The 19,177-nt window shown below is 39.9% G+C and overlaps 1 protein-coding gene across 3 annotated transcripts in view; it reads right to left on the bottom strand.

The window, feature by feature from the left end:
• Positions 1–19,177, bottom strand: part of LOC131223920 (shewanella-like protein phosphatase 1) — a 90,742-nt gene that overhangs the window by 1,257 nt on the left and 70,308 nt on the right. The gene's annotated exons all lie outside the window — the stretch shown is intronic.

The raw sequence follows: 19,177 nt of genomic DNA on the forward strand, positions 1-19,177 counted from the left end.
TACAAAGTTACTTTTAGCTCCAAGGGCCGAAGTATGTTCCAGAAAAAAAATGAGGAATTATAGGGTGCTGAGCCTCAGCATATGCACAGTTTGCTGATCTCATTATCCCTACATATGCAGCCCATGATCCAATGGTAAAGACCATTAATCTGATGGACCCTACTGTCGATGAGGCTGCCCCCAAAATCTCCCAGATTGAAAAAGTCCTGGATGTTTGATGTGGCCTATAACGAAAGTGTTAAGAGGGGAAAGAAAATACAGCAAAGGATCAGCAAGAAAAATGTCACTGATCAAGGATAAGGATATTCAATCTGGGAAAATATTTGGGGCATCCCTCATCCATTGTATGGCCCATCATATTGAAAATCTGGACTGGTCGACCATGAGGGAGGGAGAGATTTTAAGCTATCATTGAGCTTTAAAAAAAAGAGGCTACAGTAAGCTATTGTTGAGATTAAAAAAAGGGCTATTGTTGAGTTACATAACAGTTTGTGCCTATTAGGAATTGGCACTATCAGAAATAGCAAGGGAATGAGAGTCTGTGATAACTTTTAAGGCCCCCATTTGCAAGCAGTCATTGCCACCTCCAGTCTTAAAGTTATAACTTAGAATACCAGGGACAGAAGTCCTTTCAAAGTGTAGTTGCAAGGAAAATAGGAATATTTTCCCAGGAAGTTTTCCTTCCTGACATGTTGGCATACATTTGCAAGATGTGAGCCATCCATCAGGACAGATAAAAGAAACTTGGCTTAGCTGTCCATTTGATTTCTACAATGTGGCCCACATGATGAGCACACCAACCAAATTTTGAGCTAGGGCATTGAAATAGTTTAACCACTTCAGCCAAGATGTATATGGGCTGGGCTAACAAGTAATAGGAATTAATGTGTATCAAATACCAGGTACATAGCACTACCAGAAAATGTCCGTGCATACTTTCCCACGGCTGTGTAAGGTGTGAATAGTCCATAGGCCACAATTAGACAATTCACTTGTGATACAAACCCCAAAGGGGTTGAAAAGGATTAAAGTAAAGTAAACAAGATTGTAGGGAAAAACCATAACAAGCCTCTAGTTGATACTAGAGATCATGAAAACCCCCTCTCTAAATCCTCTACCAAATCAAAGAAACACCAATACCAAAGTACTTCTATTTCATCATCATAATCATATAATGCATAATGAGCCTCATATTGAATTAAACCAAACAGAGAAGCACTAATAACAGAAAATGACTAAAATGCCCCTGAATGTCATCACTATCATGCGAGTCCATAAAATGGCCAACAACTTACTCAAACAGCCTTGGAATTTCATGATCTTGGGCTCATTTAAAAGCTGACTCAAGAGACTATAAAATGGGACCAATTTTATATCATTTGGAAATTGTTTGGTACTCCAAAAGTGGCCTACCAAGAAAGTGACGAAAATACAAAAGAGAACTCTATCAACTAAATCTTGATTCAATCTCATCTAAAAGACTAATTAAATAAATAAATCTTATGAAATCGATTACTATACAATTGATTCCATGGGCCCGATAGTGCAAGTTGACCATTCATCCCATTCAATTGATCATCAACTGTTGATTTGACCCAGTTCATCAATCAAGACAATTTGAATGGTTTGATTGTTCAAATCTTAGATCAACCGACATTTGATTGCATCAGTTCTCCTCTGCTTTGAAAAAACCCCTCCTCAAGTTCAAATCGATGGTCTTGACTCCTGTAAAGATCCTTGTTTGTAGCACGTCTTCTATGTCTTCACTTGCAATTTGTGGTGGAAACCCAAGTGCCTGATAAGCAGCTTGTGCATAATACAGCATTGAAATACGCATCATCTCCTTTTCGCTTATTAGTGGTCCTCCATTTCTAGGTGCCAATCATGGCCCCTTCATCACAGTTGGCTTTTAGTATGTGCTCCTTGATTGGAGTTGAGATGGCACCAAGTTATCGATCTCCATGGAATTTGCCACTATGATCATAGCACCGCCTGTTTCTCTGACATCGAGTCACCCATATGTGTTAGTCCTTCTGTCTCTTTTATAGGGTTGTTCATTGGCTGATCTTCTGATTTGACTAGAACCTCATCCATGGATTAATGGAGCAGAATCCAACAGGGAATTTCTCCCAGAACATGGTCTCAAACCGGATCAGCTCCTTTAGGATCCATGTATACTCATCTAATAAGTCTCACCCGACTCAATAAGTCTTAAAACCATGCTTTTGCCAAAGGATCTTTGATGTCCATTTAATGTCTAGGGAAATGGATTGTCCATTTTGATCATGCTATAAACAGTGCGATCATTAATCTAAACCATTCATCATGAAGGCCCCACCCTTGATTCCCCATCCCTCTCAAAACTCACTTTGGTTAGATGATCCTAATCTACCAATCGATGCCTAGGAAAATGGGCAGCCCATACTGATCATACTACAAATGTTCTGATCATGGATCTAGACCATCCATCATCTGGGTCCCACTCCTAATTACCTATCCCTATAAAAAATCACTTTGGTCAGATGATCCTAACCATCCAATAAATGCCAAGGGAAATGGATTGTCCATATTGATCATACTATATATAATCCAATCATTAATCTACACTATCCATCATTTGGGTCCCATATTTGATTCTCCGTCCCTGTCAAAATCACTTTGTTCAAGTGATTCTAGTTGTCCAACCAAGGGGTAGTTAATGAAAGGTGCATATTGACCATACCACAAAGGGTGCCATCTTTGATTTAAATCCTCTATCATGCAGGTCTCATCTTTCATTGCCCATCCCTCGAAAAAATAAAAAAACAAAAAACAAAACAAAACATAACCTTGATCAAATGATCCCAAAGATCACATCTTTTTCCCTTCTTTGTTGACATCCTTCTTAAGAGAGGTCTTTTTTTTTTTTTTTTGGAGGGATTATGAATAAATTTTATTGAAAACAGCTTGACAATGTCAAGAAAAAGAATACCCCCCCAAAAAAAAAGATTACACTTCCATCAGAGAACAGACTACATTCAGATCTTCCTAAAGACGCCCAATAGCCCATTTGACTACGTCCCTTTTCACCCTCCTCATGAACTGGTATAGAGATTTGCGCTTGTTATCAAAACACCGAGCATTGCGTTCGGACCAAAGATTCCACATATCAGCCATAAGGAGCAGCCACCACACAACTAACCTTTCTTTCGCCATAAGAACCCCATGCCAAGCCCAAATGAGTTGCAGAACTGATTGGGGCATGGACCAATTGATCTCAAATAACCTGAAGATATGGTTCCAAAGCTAACTAACGAATGGGCAGTGGATTAGAAGATGATATATGGATTCCGCACTTCTCATACATAGAAGACAAATGTTCGGCAGTATCATACCCCTCTTTTGAAGATTATCTAACTTCAAGATCTGCTTCTTTCCCGCAAGCCATGTGAAGGAGGAAACCTTGGGGGGAGCCCCATAGAACTAAAATTCAGAGGGAGGGATGTTTTCAGAAGAAATTTGAGGGGGCTGGATCATATTGTAAAAAAAAATATTACCGAAAAAGAATCGGAGGCCAACCACACCAAGGAATCGATCGAACCTGGACGGGGAACAAATGCTGAAGACGTTGTGGCAGACCTGCAAACTCATTACACTCCGAATCCGATAGTCCCCTTCTACATGGGGGGCACCATGCTCCCCTTCGGTTGAAAGAGTAGCAGCGATCTACCGTAATATCCTTATGTAAGGATAAAGCAGCTAATGAAGGGAAATCCTTCTGTAGAGGTCTAGACCCGCACCACGTATCCTCCTAAAACCTTATGTGATCACCGATTCCTAGGGAGTAGGCTGATGTGGCTATAATTGAGGGGGACACTGCAAGAATGGCTTTCCATACTGCTGAAGAACGATAGAGAGATGACTTCTTAGTCTCCCAACCTCTTTCTTTCAGCCCATACCTATGGGCTAAAAAGTCTCTCCAAAGCCTTCCTTCTTTGACCCCGCACCACCTTCGGCTAAAGGTAAGGAAACCTCGCTCCAATTCAGGAGATGAAATTTATGATTTTCCTCCAACCCTGGTCATAAGAAATCCCTCGGTTTTTCAAGTTTCTATAATACTGATTTCGGGCAACAGAAAAGAGACATGAAATATAGAGGGATTTAGAAAGGCTGATTTAATGAGAGTAATGTGCCAGGTTAATGATAGATGCTTTCCTATCCATCTTGATAATTTCCATTCAAATCTCTCAATCACCTTGCTCCACAAATGTTTAAGAGGTTTCCCCAAGCATAGAGGAAGACCTAAATAAGAAGAGGGGAAAGATCCCGCACCGCATCCGAAAATTGATGCAAAAGTTGTTACTTCTTCTTTGGAAAGCCCTATCCCAAACATCTCACTTTTGTGCGAATTGATTTCCAGCCCGAATACCTCTTCAAAACAGCCTAGAACTTTTCGCAAATTGTCTATCTTTCCCTGATCTGCCTTTCAAAATAGAAGGGTGTCGTCTGCGACTTAAAGCTTCTACAAAAACTATGAGATCGAGCTATGAAAGCCCGATATTAGTTCCAGCTGCTGACCTTTCGATATCATTTCACTTAGTGCTTCTGCTACAACTATGAACAGGAAAGGAGATAGTGGATCACCTTGCCTAAGGCCCCTCGAAGCCTTGAAGAAATCCTTTGGAGATCCATTAACCAACACTGAAAAGGAAGCAGAAGACACACATCCCTCCATCCAATTAATCCATCTGTCACCACAACCAGTCCTCAACATATATTTCATGAAGTCCCAATCCACGTGGTCATACGCCTTTTCAATGTCGAGTTTGCATACCACTCTTGTTTTCTTTTCCTTGTATCTTGAATCAATGCATTTGTTGCCAGAAGTATACGATCCAAGATTTGCCTGTCAGCAACAAAGGCTCCCTCTGGTTGTCCGATATGACAGAGGGAAGGACCTTCCTAAATCTGGTAGACAACACTTTGGCCAATATTTTGTAGGGACTCCCAATGAGACTGATAGGCCTATAGTCACATAAGGATTCCATGCCTTCTTTTTTCGGGATAAGAACTATGAAAGTTGCCCCCATGCCTTCAGGAAGATGGCCTTTGGTGTGGAATTCTCGGATGAAATCGACCACATCTTTCTTAACCAAGTCCCAAAAAGCTTGGAAGGAATGAATAGGAAACCTATCGGGACCTGGTGCCTTGTCGGTCTCCAATGAGTTAGTCGCTTCCTTGATTTCCTATTCTGCGATCAAACTCTCAAAGGACTCCTTGTCCATATCAGTGATCTTGAGAAATTGAAGGTTGTTTAATGTAGGACGTGATCGCTCTTCCTTGGATAGCAATTTAGAGTAGAAATCGAATATGGCTTTACAAATTGGTTCCTGATCTTCTACTCTTTCTCCATTTACTGAGATGTTGTTGATGTGATTATTTCTTGCCTAAGCACTAGCTAGACCGTGGAAGAACGAAGTGTTGCTATTGCCTTCCTTGAGCCACACCACTTGTGATCTTTGCCCCTAAATAATTTCTTCCTCCTTCAAAAACTTGGAGTGTTCAACAGAGAGGGATAATCGTTTGTTAAACTCCTCGACAGATAGTGCTTTTGACTCTTCTTTCATGTCCAGATAATGAATCTCCCTGATGATGTTGTCGATATTCTCTGATCTTTTGTTGAAAACCTCTTTCTTCCAAATCAGCAGTTTATATTTAAGTAATTTGAGTTTCTGGAATAATTTACTCACAGCTGACCCAAACACAGAATGAAAACCACCATTCTTCAAGAAGATTCGTGAAATTTTCTACTTCCATCCACGCAAGCTCAAAGCGGAAAGGCTTGGGACCCCAGTTGTCTTCCTTAAGTACAAGAAGGATCAGGAGATGGTCCGATGTGGTTCTAGGGAGTGCTTTAAGTAATGCCAAAGGACACTTATATGCCCACTAAAGTGATATCAAGAATCTATCCAACCTAGCCAGCACAAGACTCTCTCTCCCATTCAAACCACCCCCCCCCCAGGAATGTCGATCATTTCGTGGTGGCTCACCCATTCCTCGAATCCTTTCATACATCTGGTCACTTGACTAGCAGGTGACTTCTTGTGAAGAAACCTGACGACGTTGAAGTCTTCCCCTACGCACTAGTGAAGGTTTATACGTCAATCTGACTTGATTCAGTTCCTCCCATAAGAGGTTTCTTTCAACTGGAATTCATGGACCGTAAACCACAAAAAATGACCATCAGAATTGGGATGCTTTGTCCCTGAAGATCACAGAAACTGAGAAAGATCCAATCTAGTGCCCTTCTAACTCCCAAAAATCTTTGCTCCATGCTACCAGAATACCACTTGCCGATCGTTTCGCATTGAGAGCAACTCATCCTGCATTTTTTATGCCCCGTAGGGATTGAAGAGTGTTGTCATCAATCCTTCTAGCTTGGTCTCCTACAAAGCTAGAATTTGAATTTTGAATTTCTTACATACATCTTTGATCTCATTGCGCTTGTCATAGTTCCCCAAACCCCTTATGTTCCAGCAAAGAATTTTCATAGATGAAATGTTTTTGGTCCCCTGCCGTTATGGCCCTCGTCAGTGATGCTGTTAGAATCATAATTAACCGAGATTCCAAGGCTAAAAAGTTCCCTATACCCTTCCGGAAGTTTTGGCCTGGATTTCTGTCTAGACTGCACTCTCAACCTGCATTTGCTATGATCTTCGACAAATTTCATAAAAGCTTGGACATCATCATCTTCTGCACCAAATGTTAGGCTAATGGATCTTCCTACTCTTCTGAGCATGTCTTTGTACCATTCCCTATCCACGTCTAACATTGTGTTGGAGCCCAGGATCGGACAAGACTCAACAAGACAAAATGAAGTGGTGGAGATTCGAACTTGTGCAGGGATGTCCCTGGCTGCTTGAAGCGGGGTGACGTCCAGTGCATCAGCAAAGACTTCCGAATTAACCTCCCTAGGGGATTCTCCCTTTTTAGGCTGATTGTCGCATATCTCTAATGCCATCATTACTACTGGTTGGGGGTTAAAACCTTCTTTCGAGAAAGGGGAATAACCGAGAGTGCCAACTTCCTTTGAAGATCCTGACAGAGATGGCGATCTACTGATGAGGGCAAGACAAGATGGGAGTTGATCGTTCCCTATTGTCCTCATATGACGGGTCTCTACTGCAAAATTGACTCATAATTTGATTTGGAGGAAGCGATGCGTGTGATATGGTTGGCGAGAGTGCCGCATCAATGTTTATATAATGGACACATGCATACTCTTGGCACACAAGTGAAGAATTGATATTTATAGGGGGACTTGGCACGTGTCTCAAACTAGAAGTGTGTGGAAAATGAGGGGGAACTTGGCACGTGTCTCAAACTAGGTGTATCGCATCTAAGTCCCGATCTTCGATCGAACGGTTGAGATGGGGTCTGAAACCCTCGATTTAACGTGTTCAGACAGGGTGGAGGTTCGGCACCAAGGCTCCACCAAGCCTCGAAATACTTGGTTCTCGGACGTTTGCTTCCAACCGAGCCTGACACGGCTCTCGAACCACCTCCCGAGCCTCCTGAACCTCTTCTCTAACAACCCGATTCTCCTCGTTCGGGGGCGAGATTTGATCCAATCACACCACATGTGACTACAAACCGCCTCCCTCCGGCATCTGCTCGTTCCTGAGATCCACGGGAGCACTGAATAGGTACCCCATCTTCCTCTCCTCCGATTTGAGAGCTGGATCCAGGCTTGAACTGGCGGAACTCTTTCCTTCCAAACTTCTCCCCACCTACAAGGAGTCCCCCAGTGGGTTCGTCTCATCACCCCTACTGAAACTATCCTCACCAACTCGGAGATCTATCGACTGTGGGTCTTTCTAGGTGTTTTGTCTTTTATGTAGATCCTTGCCGCACTAACTTCAACGCCGTTGATAGTGTCCTGATCGATTGCCAGAACCTCTCCCAAGCATGATACCAGAGATGGGAACCTCTTCTACCCAGAGCTCCAGTTGACGTTCCATCTGTGAATCTTCAAGATTGGGCCATCATTGAATAGTGATCCCGCAGCTACCACTTGGTTGATGTCGGCATTTGGAGTGACTGAGACCCATAGTTTGATGTCTCCAAGAGGTTTGAGGATGCAATCATCAAGCTTGATCTTGCAGCAAATCTTGGACCATGATTGAACTTTGAGAAGGGAAGCTTCTTTTCTTGCAATGATTAGGAGAGAATGGGAGAAATGGGACTATGTCCACTTTAAGACTTCTGGCTTGACTCTGACCACCGAACATTCCCATATTGTTCCCTCCATGCCCAAATCATAGAAGCCCCATCGGAATAGCGGGATTGCTGGAAACTTCCGCCATATCTTGAGTGTTCTTATGCTTTCCTGTTGTTGCCTCTAAGTAGGATTTTGGTATCCACATCGATCTAGGTTTCCCTCTGTATATCGGCCTCGTCTCCCTGATATCACCTTCTTTCGCTAGCCTGTAAGATTTATGATGATGAGATATTGAATCTTTCAGGTCCCCTACTCCCCCAAGAGGTGAGTTCTCTTCCAAGGGTCTTCTCCTTCTATTTGGAGAGGCCCGTCGATCTACTTGGCCCAAAATGAGCTCTCTGTGCGATGATCTATCACCTGTTGAAATGTTGCCCAAAGACTTCCTTGACCGCTCTTTGAAGTTCTTCTTCTGATTGCATTCGAACGAAAGAAAATCCCCAAGGAACTTTCCATAGTTTGTCCAAGGGAATGATGACCTCCATTACTTTGTCATTGCTCTGAAACTGTCGAAGCAAGTTGGATTACTTCCTTTTTTTTCTTTTTCTTTTTTTCTTTTTCTTCTTCTTCTTTTTTTTTTGGGGGGGGGGCACTTATCTACAAATATCGTCGGAAAACCAAGAAGTGTGCAACCTTTGCCTTTTCTCCTCTTCTTCCTTGTAACGATAATCCAACTGTCCTTGTCACGATCCCCTTCATAGCAGTCGTTGTCGCCAATGTTTTAAATATCGACAATATCAGTTGATATATCCTTATGATATATCTTGTATCCCACTTGTGCGATACGAAACACACAGGTAGTGCCGATATATCCCGCATGTTCGATTCGGTGAGCATTTTCAATTTGCAATCCCTTTTTTTTGTTGAAATTATGTTAAATCAGTGTCAAATGGTTATAAATCCATTGGTTCTTCATGTTCTCCATGATTTTTCCCTCTTTAACCGGCTATCAATTGAGACTAATTTCAAAGTATTTAGGAGTATTTGATGAAATGATCATCACATAAACTCTAATTTTGAAATTTGAGTGTAGGTAGTCCGATTTGGGGAAAATTGGGGAAAATTCGAAATTTCCCCAATTTCTCCCAAATTGCTTACAATGTTGCACCCCAAACATGAAATCAAGCATGTATAAGGGTTGATCTATTGATTTGTTATGTCCTTGTCAATTTTTGAAAAATAAAAATCATGTTTTAATTAAAAATAATAATAAATTATTGAATTTTTTATTTTTATTTTTTGAAATTTCCCTTCAACCAATTGTCAATTGAGACAAATTTCAAACTATTTAGGAGAGTTTGATGAAATGATCATCACATACACTCTAAATGTTATGCGTTCAATTTGAATATAATTGCATTAGTTCAGTCAGACGGCGCATAACTTAGGACCCTATACGAAGGAAACCTATTATGTGCACTTCTTTTGAGATGTTATGATTAAAAAGTGTGTATTAAGGTCTTTTTTAACAATTCTTGAAGTTTCATTGAAAAATTCAACCATTTTCCCAATGTTTCCTCATGTTCCCCAAAAAGTACGATTAATTACCCGATACAGACGACAAATCCAGTACAATAACTAATACATATCTGTATAACAAGGATGAGATACGTAAAGCAATACCGATATTTTGAACACTGGTTGCCGCTATCATTGATCTTCCCTTATCCTTTTCCCTCATATGACAACCTCGTTCCGAAGATCTGGCCTATCGGCGGTGGAGGTGGGTAGAACTTCTCACAAATCTCGAGTTTTCGATGCCAGGAAATCTCCATGTGCAAAACAATTGGAAATCCAAAAATCCTAGTACTTTTTCTTTTTTGAAATTGTGTTTCCCCATTTTTGGGGTACTAAGATGCCTATTGGGCAATTGAGTATCCAAGTATTCCAATGTACAATAGCACTCAAATGGAAAAACCACACTTAAAGTGGAGATTGGGATTCTTGGGATTTTGAATGGCCGCAATCCGAACGGCCCCTAATAATAATTATTCTAAATAGATGGATATTGATGGAGATTCCCAAACCTCCAAGATTTGCAAGCATGCTCATGCTTATTATAGGCTACGTTGTATCTAACAGCCACTTGTGGCATCCATTTAACACCTAAATCCAACTAACACTCCCCAAAACTAGGTGCAAAGTTATGTAGAAAAATATCCCTAAAACACTACCTAAAGATATCATTAAATTCTATTTACTCATAGAACTTGTTAATGTGCATGAACAAATGCTCGTAGGGCCACAAACGGAACCTAGGTTTGGATTTTTGCATGTGGTAATGCCTTCTAAACCACACTAGAATGACATTGAACCAATCAATTAGAGCGAATTCAATAATTAATTTACAAGTGATTAACAAGGACGGTACTAAATTCAATTGTTTACGATCTTATTAATATATATAGCTCATAAGAATCAATCTCAATAATAAAGAAAATTTTGCCATTATAAAGTGGGACAAGATTTTGGCATTCCCTTCGAAGTTTGAATTATATATTGTTTATGTTTGAACTTAATACATAAATGGTAACAGTAAGCTGGTATAGAAAAGAGAAAAATAGAAGAAAAGAAGCAAAGAAGAGATTGATTGTCCTGAATGAAATGACAATCAATCGCTATACATTTCGTTCTCTCATGAAACATTGGATTATTGGCACTATGCATCATAACTTAATTGACGTAGAATAAATACATTGGAACCTGAACTCTGAATCCTAATTCTTCGAGAAGATGCTTTAACTATACAAGTTCACAATTTGTAAGCGCCATTGCATTGTATTCAACTTCAACACTTGATCTTGCAACCACATTCCATTTCTTGCTTTTCCAAGTAATTACATTACCACCTACAAATGTGCAGTAACCCACAATCGACCTTTTATCACATCTTGACCCTGCATAATCTGCATCTGAATAACCAGTTACCTAGAGATGGCCATGAGTCTTGTATAAAATACCCTTCTCAGGTGAACATTTCAAATACCTAAGGATTTTCATCATTGTTGGTAGATGTGATATCCTCAAACTTTGCATGAATTGGTTCACCACACTCACTTGGAATGCGATATTTGGCCTAATGATGGCCAAATAAATAAGCTTGCCAACAAGTCTCTTGTATATACTAGGGTCTTCTACCTGCTCTCCTTCACCAAGTTCAAGCTTGAAGTAAGGTTCCATTGGTGTATCAATCAGTTTGGCACCTACCATAATTGTCGCTTTCAACAAGTCGAAAACCTATTTTCTTTAACATAGATCATGCCAGAAAATATCAAAGAAGACTCGTGATCACTAGTCACTAGGTAGAATGCCCTGAGATAACTAAGTGATCTACCTTACTTCCTTTTAATCAAAACGATACAACCACACTACTAAACTGCTCAAACCATACCCGTGATTGCTTCAGCCCATATATAGATTTGTTCAACTTGCATACTTTAGATGACTCCCCCTACGTAACATACCCTAGACAACTCCCCTTCAGTAACATACCCAAGAAGTTGCTCTATGTAGACTTCCTCGTATAAATTTTCATGCAAGAATTTTTTATTTTTTATTTTTTATGCTTTATTTTTCAATCTAACTGAAAAGGAGGCCAATCATGATTTGTTGCTATTGATGAAAGAGCCTGAACCAAAATAAGTTTAGCCATTAGTGAAAACATATCGAGATAATCAACTCTGTAAATCTATGCATTCCCTTTAGCGACCAATTTGGCTTTGTAACGATCAATTGATCCATCAAGCAAGAACTTGACTTTTGTTGAAGACTTACCTAATGGAAGATTAGTTAGCATCCAGGTGTCCTTGGAGTACATGGTTTCCATCTCTTCATCCATATCTCTTTTCCAATTTTCATCTGACAATGCCTCATGGACAGACTTAGGAATGGCTATGACAGACAAGATACAAGAATGTTTTCTATAAATTTGACCATGTATCGGATGGTGTATCGGACCATGTATCAAATAGGAAAAAATGAGATATCCAATAATCTATCATTTTTTTAAAAAAAATTTAATTTAATTAAATTTTTTTTTTTTTGTGTTTTGACCATGTATCGGATGGTGCATCGGACCATTCTTTTATGAGAATGTTGTTTGTAAATTTGACTTGTTGAAGGTCAACTAAATGGGCCTTAATTGAACACAAATCAAGCATGATTTGGAGAACTAGGGCCCATTACATTGGAATAGAACAAAAAGAAGATGAAAATATAAAAAACAAAGTGAAGGTTTACCCTTCTTTTCGATTTTCGCAAAATAGTCCAGTTCTCTTTGATTTGTCAAATCCCATTTGAATCCTTTAGTTTGATCCCAAAATAAGTCTAGACCTAGCCTAAAATGAATTTTTAAGCTTCTTGCATGATTTAAATGAAAAAAGAAGAGGAGACATGAGAAATTTTTTTTTTTTGAAAAAAAAAATTTTAAATCAGGCTTTTATGGGTGTATTGGCCCGTATCGGCCTCTTACTGGTGCCGATACGGGCAATATGGGCCGATTCAGGTCAGATTTTTTGTATCGGACCAATACAATATGGATATTCATATCCATGTGTGTAATACATGCCAGCTCTCATATGCAGTTAGTGTAGTTAGTCAATTCGTGCATGCTCATTGTTCTACTCTGTGGTTTAAATATCGGTATCGATACACTATCGCATCTTGGGATATGGAAACATATTGGTAGCGCATGAGAAATATTACATGTATCAAGGAATGTATCATTGTTTGTGGGAAACATTGGGAAATGATAGAAGTTTTCATAAAACTTCAAGATATGTTGAAAGAGATGTGATGACACACTCAGAACTTAAAAAGATCACAAAAAGGTATGCATGACAAGTTTCCTTTGTATAGGGTCATAAATTTTGAGTTGTTTAACAAAAGTGATGCAATTATACCCAAAATGAGTTCATATGATTCATCAATCATACATTACAAAAAAGAAAATGGGTTTGTAACGCTTTTTCACAATTTTATTTATTTTATTTATTTATTTTTTAATTTTTAATTTCCAGAAAGGAATGTATCACAATATATCGTTGATACTTGATACATATCAAGTGTATCACAACTTAGCGATGTTTCAACAATATGGGAGAATTTGATGAAAGGTTTGGGCAAAATGTCCCAATGTATCGATACATCGCAATATATCAGCAATATGTTGCAATATTGTGTGATGCAAGGAAATTTAGTAACTCCCTATGTATAACATATCGACCAAATGTGATATCGATATTATCGGCCAATATATCAACCGATAATATCGATATTTAAGTCATTGGTTCTAGTCAACTTGATGTTGTTTTTCAGATCCTAAGATAATTAAAAGGGGGGAGTGGATTAGGGGCAGCCTCGGCCTCACCCAAGACGATGTGGCCCTTAGCATGGGGCCCACCTTGATGTATGTATTCTACATCCATGCCATCCACCCATTTTTTCTAGATCATTTTATCGCAAAAGCCCAAAAATGAAGGAGATCCAATTCTCTGGTGGACCACACCATAAGAAACAGTGGTGATTGAATTCCCTACCATTAAAAACTTCCTAGGGCCCATCGTAAACCTGGATGAAGGAGAAAAACAAATATCAGCTTGATCGAAAACTTATGAGGCCCATTAATGTTCAATCACCACTATTTCCTATAGTATGGTCAACCTGAGAATTAGATCTTCATTTTTGGGCTCATGCCATAAAATGGTCTGGAAAAAAGGATGGACAACATGGGCATCGAATAAATTCATTAATATGGGCCCCATGGTAAGGTCCGCAATGGGTGAGGTCGGGGTCGCAGCTGATCCGCTAAGGGTCTCCTGATAGAGGTATTCTCTATTCCAAGCGTCCACCTCAATGTTGAGGCATATATAGATAGACATCAATCGAACTAATTCTCAAATGGAATGAGATGATGTGTATTCGCATGGGTCTCATAAATAATTAATGTGACACCTGTACCCCGATTAACCTTCCATACGCTTAACTTCTGGTGCCGGCCTACCTTAGAATGGATCGGATCAACGACTTCCCATCAGATGCTCTGTTTTAATACCTTAATGATGCGAGATCTATACGCAAACGACCACATTGACATTGTGATTCCAATGCCACGAAGCACGCCCCCATTTTGACGGCCAAATCGAAAGATGTGCGCCCCATCAGAATCAACACATGGCATGCATCGTACATGTGTGCACACGTGACGTGGGGCCCACTTAGTATAAATATCTAAAATAGTAAAACGTCACTTTCAAATTAAAAAAAAAATAATAATAAAAAATAAAAAATAAAAAATCAAACGCATTTACGCCTCAACCCATACCGAGCCATGACTCTCCCACGTCTTCTTGCCCCTCCTTTCGATAATGGCCATGCCATCCTCACCTATATAACCCGCTCTCATCCATGTCACCGTCACTCCTACATGAAAGAATACAGAGAAAGAAAAGATAGAGTTGAATGAGAGATTAGATGAGGTTAGCAAGAAGGAGAGGCGATCCCAACCGTTCGTATACACCTCGTCTCCAAATCAACCGTTGAGGTGAGTGAACGGGTCGTTTACCCATTGTCTTGATGCTGGGCCCATCGAATCAACTCCATCTTGACGTATTTGTTGATATCCATGTCATCTTTCCACTTTGATAAAAAGATGAGACCCACCTGTCCACGCTACCCAGCGTGGCCAACGTGTGGTCCACCTTGATGTGTGTACGATTCGTATATATGGGTCCCATAGTGGCGAAAGCCCATTCGATGGCCGAAATTCCTTGTTTTCTTTTCTATCTCCATTTCTCTTTTTCTTTGGTTTTGATGGATTTCCAAACTTCAGTAGGGCCACCATGAGCTAGCCAACCTCATGGACGGAGTAGATCACACATGTGGACCACACTTATGTATTTACAAAAATAAAAATAAAATAGGTAGTCAGTGTCAAAGACACTGCATGAAGAGAGGTTGTCTACGTCAACAGGGTGAGTGAAGTTTTTCACTCGTAGATCCACCTTGAGGCATGTGATTAATCCATGCCATCCATTCTTTCTGTCATTATTTTAGGATGGGGGTCTAAAGATGAGATAAATCCATATTACAGGTGGGTCACGCTATAGAAAATCGTAGGGTTGAATATCACCATTGAACTTAGCATTTATTGCCACCCAACATATAATGTCATGCAGGAGAAAACAGAAACAACGATTGGTCCACTTATGGGACTCACCTTGAGGTTTTTGTTAAATCCATACCGTTTATCTATTATGCCAGATCATTTTAGGGCTACGACCCAAATTTAAGGCGGAACCTGATCATAAGTGGGCCACACTATAGGGAACAATGGTGAAAGTAATGACCGCCGTTAAAATCTCACTTTCTTGCCATGCAGGGACGTCCATCACTTCCACGGGGAAAACACAAATGCTAGTTTAATCCAAAATTTCAGTAGGCCGCACATTTAGTGCCCACTTTGATGTATCCACACCGCCCATCTGTTTTTCCATATTATTTTAGGGCTAGGATTTGAAAATCAGCCAAAACCAGATCTCTGGTGGATCACATCATAGGAAACAGTGGGGACAATGATGTCAACCGTTGAAACTTTCCAAGGGCTCTACCATGATGATTGATTATCATCCTACCTGGTGACAAGCTCACCCAGGTCTGGACGTGACCAAACCCCAAATCCAGGGCAGATCTAAGGCTCCAGTGAACCCCACTCTAAGAAACAACGGTGAATGATTGTCCATTGTTGGAAGCTTCCTGGAGCCACCATGTAATTTGCTTTGCATCCAAACCTGTTGAAAAGGTCAAAGAGACCTGTATAAAAGGAAATCACAAATGTTAGCTTGCTTCAAAACATGGCCATTGGTCACTGGAATCCACCGTGACGTATACGTTTTATCTAAACTGCACTTTTTATGCGCATAGGCCCAAGTATGGGGCTGATACAAGTCTTAAGTGGGTCATGCCACATGGATATTTAAATTTCTACTTGGACCACCATTAGGGTCCACGCTCTTTACCTTTAGCTGTTTAAGGTTGATGATCACATATATTGTGCAACCTACATTGTATACATGAATGGGAATATGTGTGTGTGCCAAGATAGGTAACACACTATTATACCCGTCCCTAATAAGGTCAACACTAATAATATGCTTAGTATAAGGCATCCCATGCTCATTCATATGCCCACGCGCATCATTTGTATGCCTTTAATGGATTCCGATTGATCATAGCATACGCCTTTCGGCTTGATATACTTAGGGGACCCATAGGAGACGGTCACCCGCATGATCATCATATGACTTGATGCATGACTTAAAGTGTGATTCATGCCTGACGCATTATGTATGGGACGTTGCATCAACTCCCTAGCGACACCATAGAAGTAGTCCTGCAGCCGGGATGTGGCTGTCGTATATGAGTAAGGACACCGAAAACTATTGAGGTTACAAGGCATCATAGGTGTCCCTGGGTGAAAGTCCATAAACCATGTGGTATCAATAAGAAGCTCCAATGTCTAGACCGAGTGGATTTATGAGCGCACGATGGCTAGATACTGGTAGGCTGCATCTCCCACTATGTTGGGGTCGATTGGAAGGGGGTTTGACCTTACCCGCATGGGTGAAGAGGGCTATATGCTAGGTTGAGTCTGACCAGCTCGTGAAATGGGTTCATTATTGATGAGCCGGGTGGGTTTTCGTATAACACCGACGAGGCGGATAGTGAGGTCTCTTGCAATCGCTTGGTCTTGTGCACGATGGGTGACAACCAGTGTCAGAAGTTTACTAGACCCTAGTGATGATCGAATTGTGAACTGTTATGAGATGTGGATTAGCCATTTGGATTGGCATGTGACATATGGTAATCATACATTCATGTAGCACTCGAGATTGTAGATGCGTAAATATAATTCAATGTTATACAATCGTGGGCCTGGTCCCCAATGGGTGTGGGACTATTCGGGATCAAGAGTCTATCATCCTGGAATTACATTACATGTTAGGTATGGGACTAGCATGTGTTGTAACCTTGGTTGCGAGGCCCCTATCGGCATACAATACTACACACTACGATTTGTTCATTAATCATGCGTTTCTGTATTGCATTGTTGTATATGACATTGGCTTAATGGGCCTTTTACTTTGTATAACCTTGGTATGACCGTTAGCATTCATGGACTTGGCAGCATAGCTCTCCATCATTTCTGCATACTCTGATATTGTTATACTTGTCATATCTATTGTGCACGCACTCTCTAAGCTTCGTAGTAAGCTTACGCACATTGTTCACGTGCAGGTTATGCTAGACAACAGTAGTAGTGAGGCAAGAGCACATGCCTGACATTTTGGAGTTTTTATATATGTATTATATTTCCCTTTCCAGTATTGTACTCAAATCCTTTTATAGTGGATGAATGTGATGATGTTTTGGTTTATGGTACATTCATGATTATGCGTCCCTTCAGGAAAAAAATTACCTTGAAAATCCTCCTTGTGGGATTCCGTTTTAGGAACTTGGCGCAAGCTAGGAATCGATATCGGGGTACCACGGAAGTTGTCAGCACTGGATTCGGTTTATGGTGAATGAGCGTTGGAAATTGGGTTTGGGCCGTGACAATTGAAGGGGTCAATCTTCTGCTACAAGTTATTGTATATTTGTTGAGGGCAAGCTTGTTACGTGAAAAAATAAAACAAGCAACCTATTGTTGCACGTTCCAATGTTGAAGCCGAGTATCTCGCTACAGCTCATAGTGTTTATGAGCTACTTAGGTTGAAATCCTTACTTGCAGAGGTGGTTGTCCATGTTCATCTTCTAACGACACTACATTGTGATAATTTAGCCGCAATTGAAATCTTTCCAACCCAATATATCATGAGCGTATGAAGCACATTGAAGTTGATTATCATTTTTTTTCGAGAGTGTTTCCACTAGAGAGGTTCACTTCTTATAAAAATGTCTGAAGATCAACTTGCTAATTGCTAAAATGAAGGAATTGGTCGTCATCATTTTCAACAGACTTGTTCCAAGATGGGCATGATTAACATTCATGCTGCAACTTGAGCAGAAAGTTCAGAAATTTATGCATTTTTGTATTCATCTATCTGTGCACTGTTTTGTAGTCTATGGTATATTGTATATCTGCTTAATAATTAATATTAAAGGGATTGTTATTCCAATGAGGCTGACACTATGGTGTTAAAAACAGTTACGTAATGGCCATAATAACCTTTATGTAATGGTAACAGTGGGACCGTCCAAACAGGTATGAGGTCTGATCTATTGATTCATGTAGATTTGATGATTTTTGAAAAAAAATATATATTTTTTAATTAAAGTTTTTTTTTTTCAAAATTCCACTTATATCAGCAGTAAATTGGGCCCAATTCCAGAATATGCGGGGGTGTTTGATGAAATCATTATCACATACACTCTAATTTCGAGATTTGAGGATAAGTGGTCTGATTTAGGAGAATTTTGAAAAGATTCAAATTTTTTGCAATTTCTTTCATACTAGTTGCAATCTTACTGTCCAAACACGAAGTTAAACATGTATGAGGCCTGATCTACTGATTCGTGTAGTTTTGGTGATTTTTCTAAAAAGAAATATTTTTTATTTAAAAATAAAATTTCCAAAATTTCTTTTGTATCAGCAATCAATTAACAGCATTTAAGGATGGTTGATGATTTTTTTTAATATAATTATAAATTTATTTTTAAAATAATTAATAAATGATAAAAATTATGGGTGTCACTACCTTTGCTAGCACAATATTCTTTTGCAGGTATCACATGTCAGGAGGAAAAGGAAGACACCCTAATATTGGATGGAGGTATTGGACTGGTCTTCCCAACAATCGATTCAGGAGTGCTTGAAATTTATGTGGTCACGTGTCCAAGAGTGTAGGGGTAACCCGCTTGAAA

This window comes from Magnolia sinica, chromosome 13 (genome assembly GCF_029962835.1).
Source record: "Magnolia sinica isolate HGM2019 chromosome 13, MsV1, whole genome shotgun sequence".
Taxonomy (NCBI): Eukaryota; Viridiplantae; Streptophyta; class Magnoliopsida; order Magnoliales; family Magnoliaceae; genus Magnolia; species Magnolia sinica.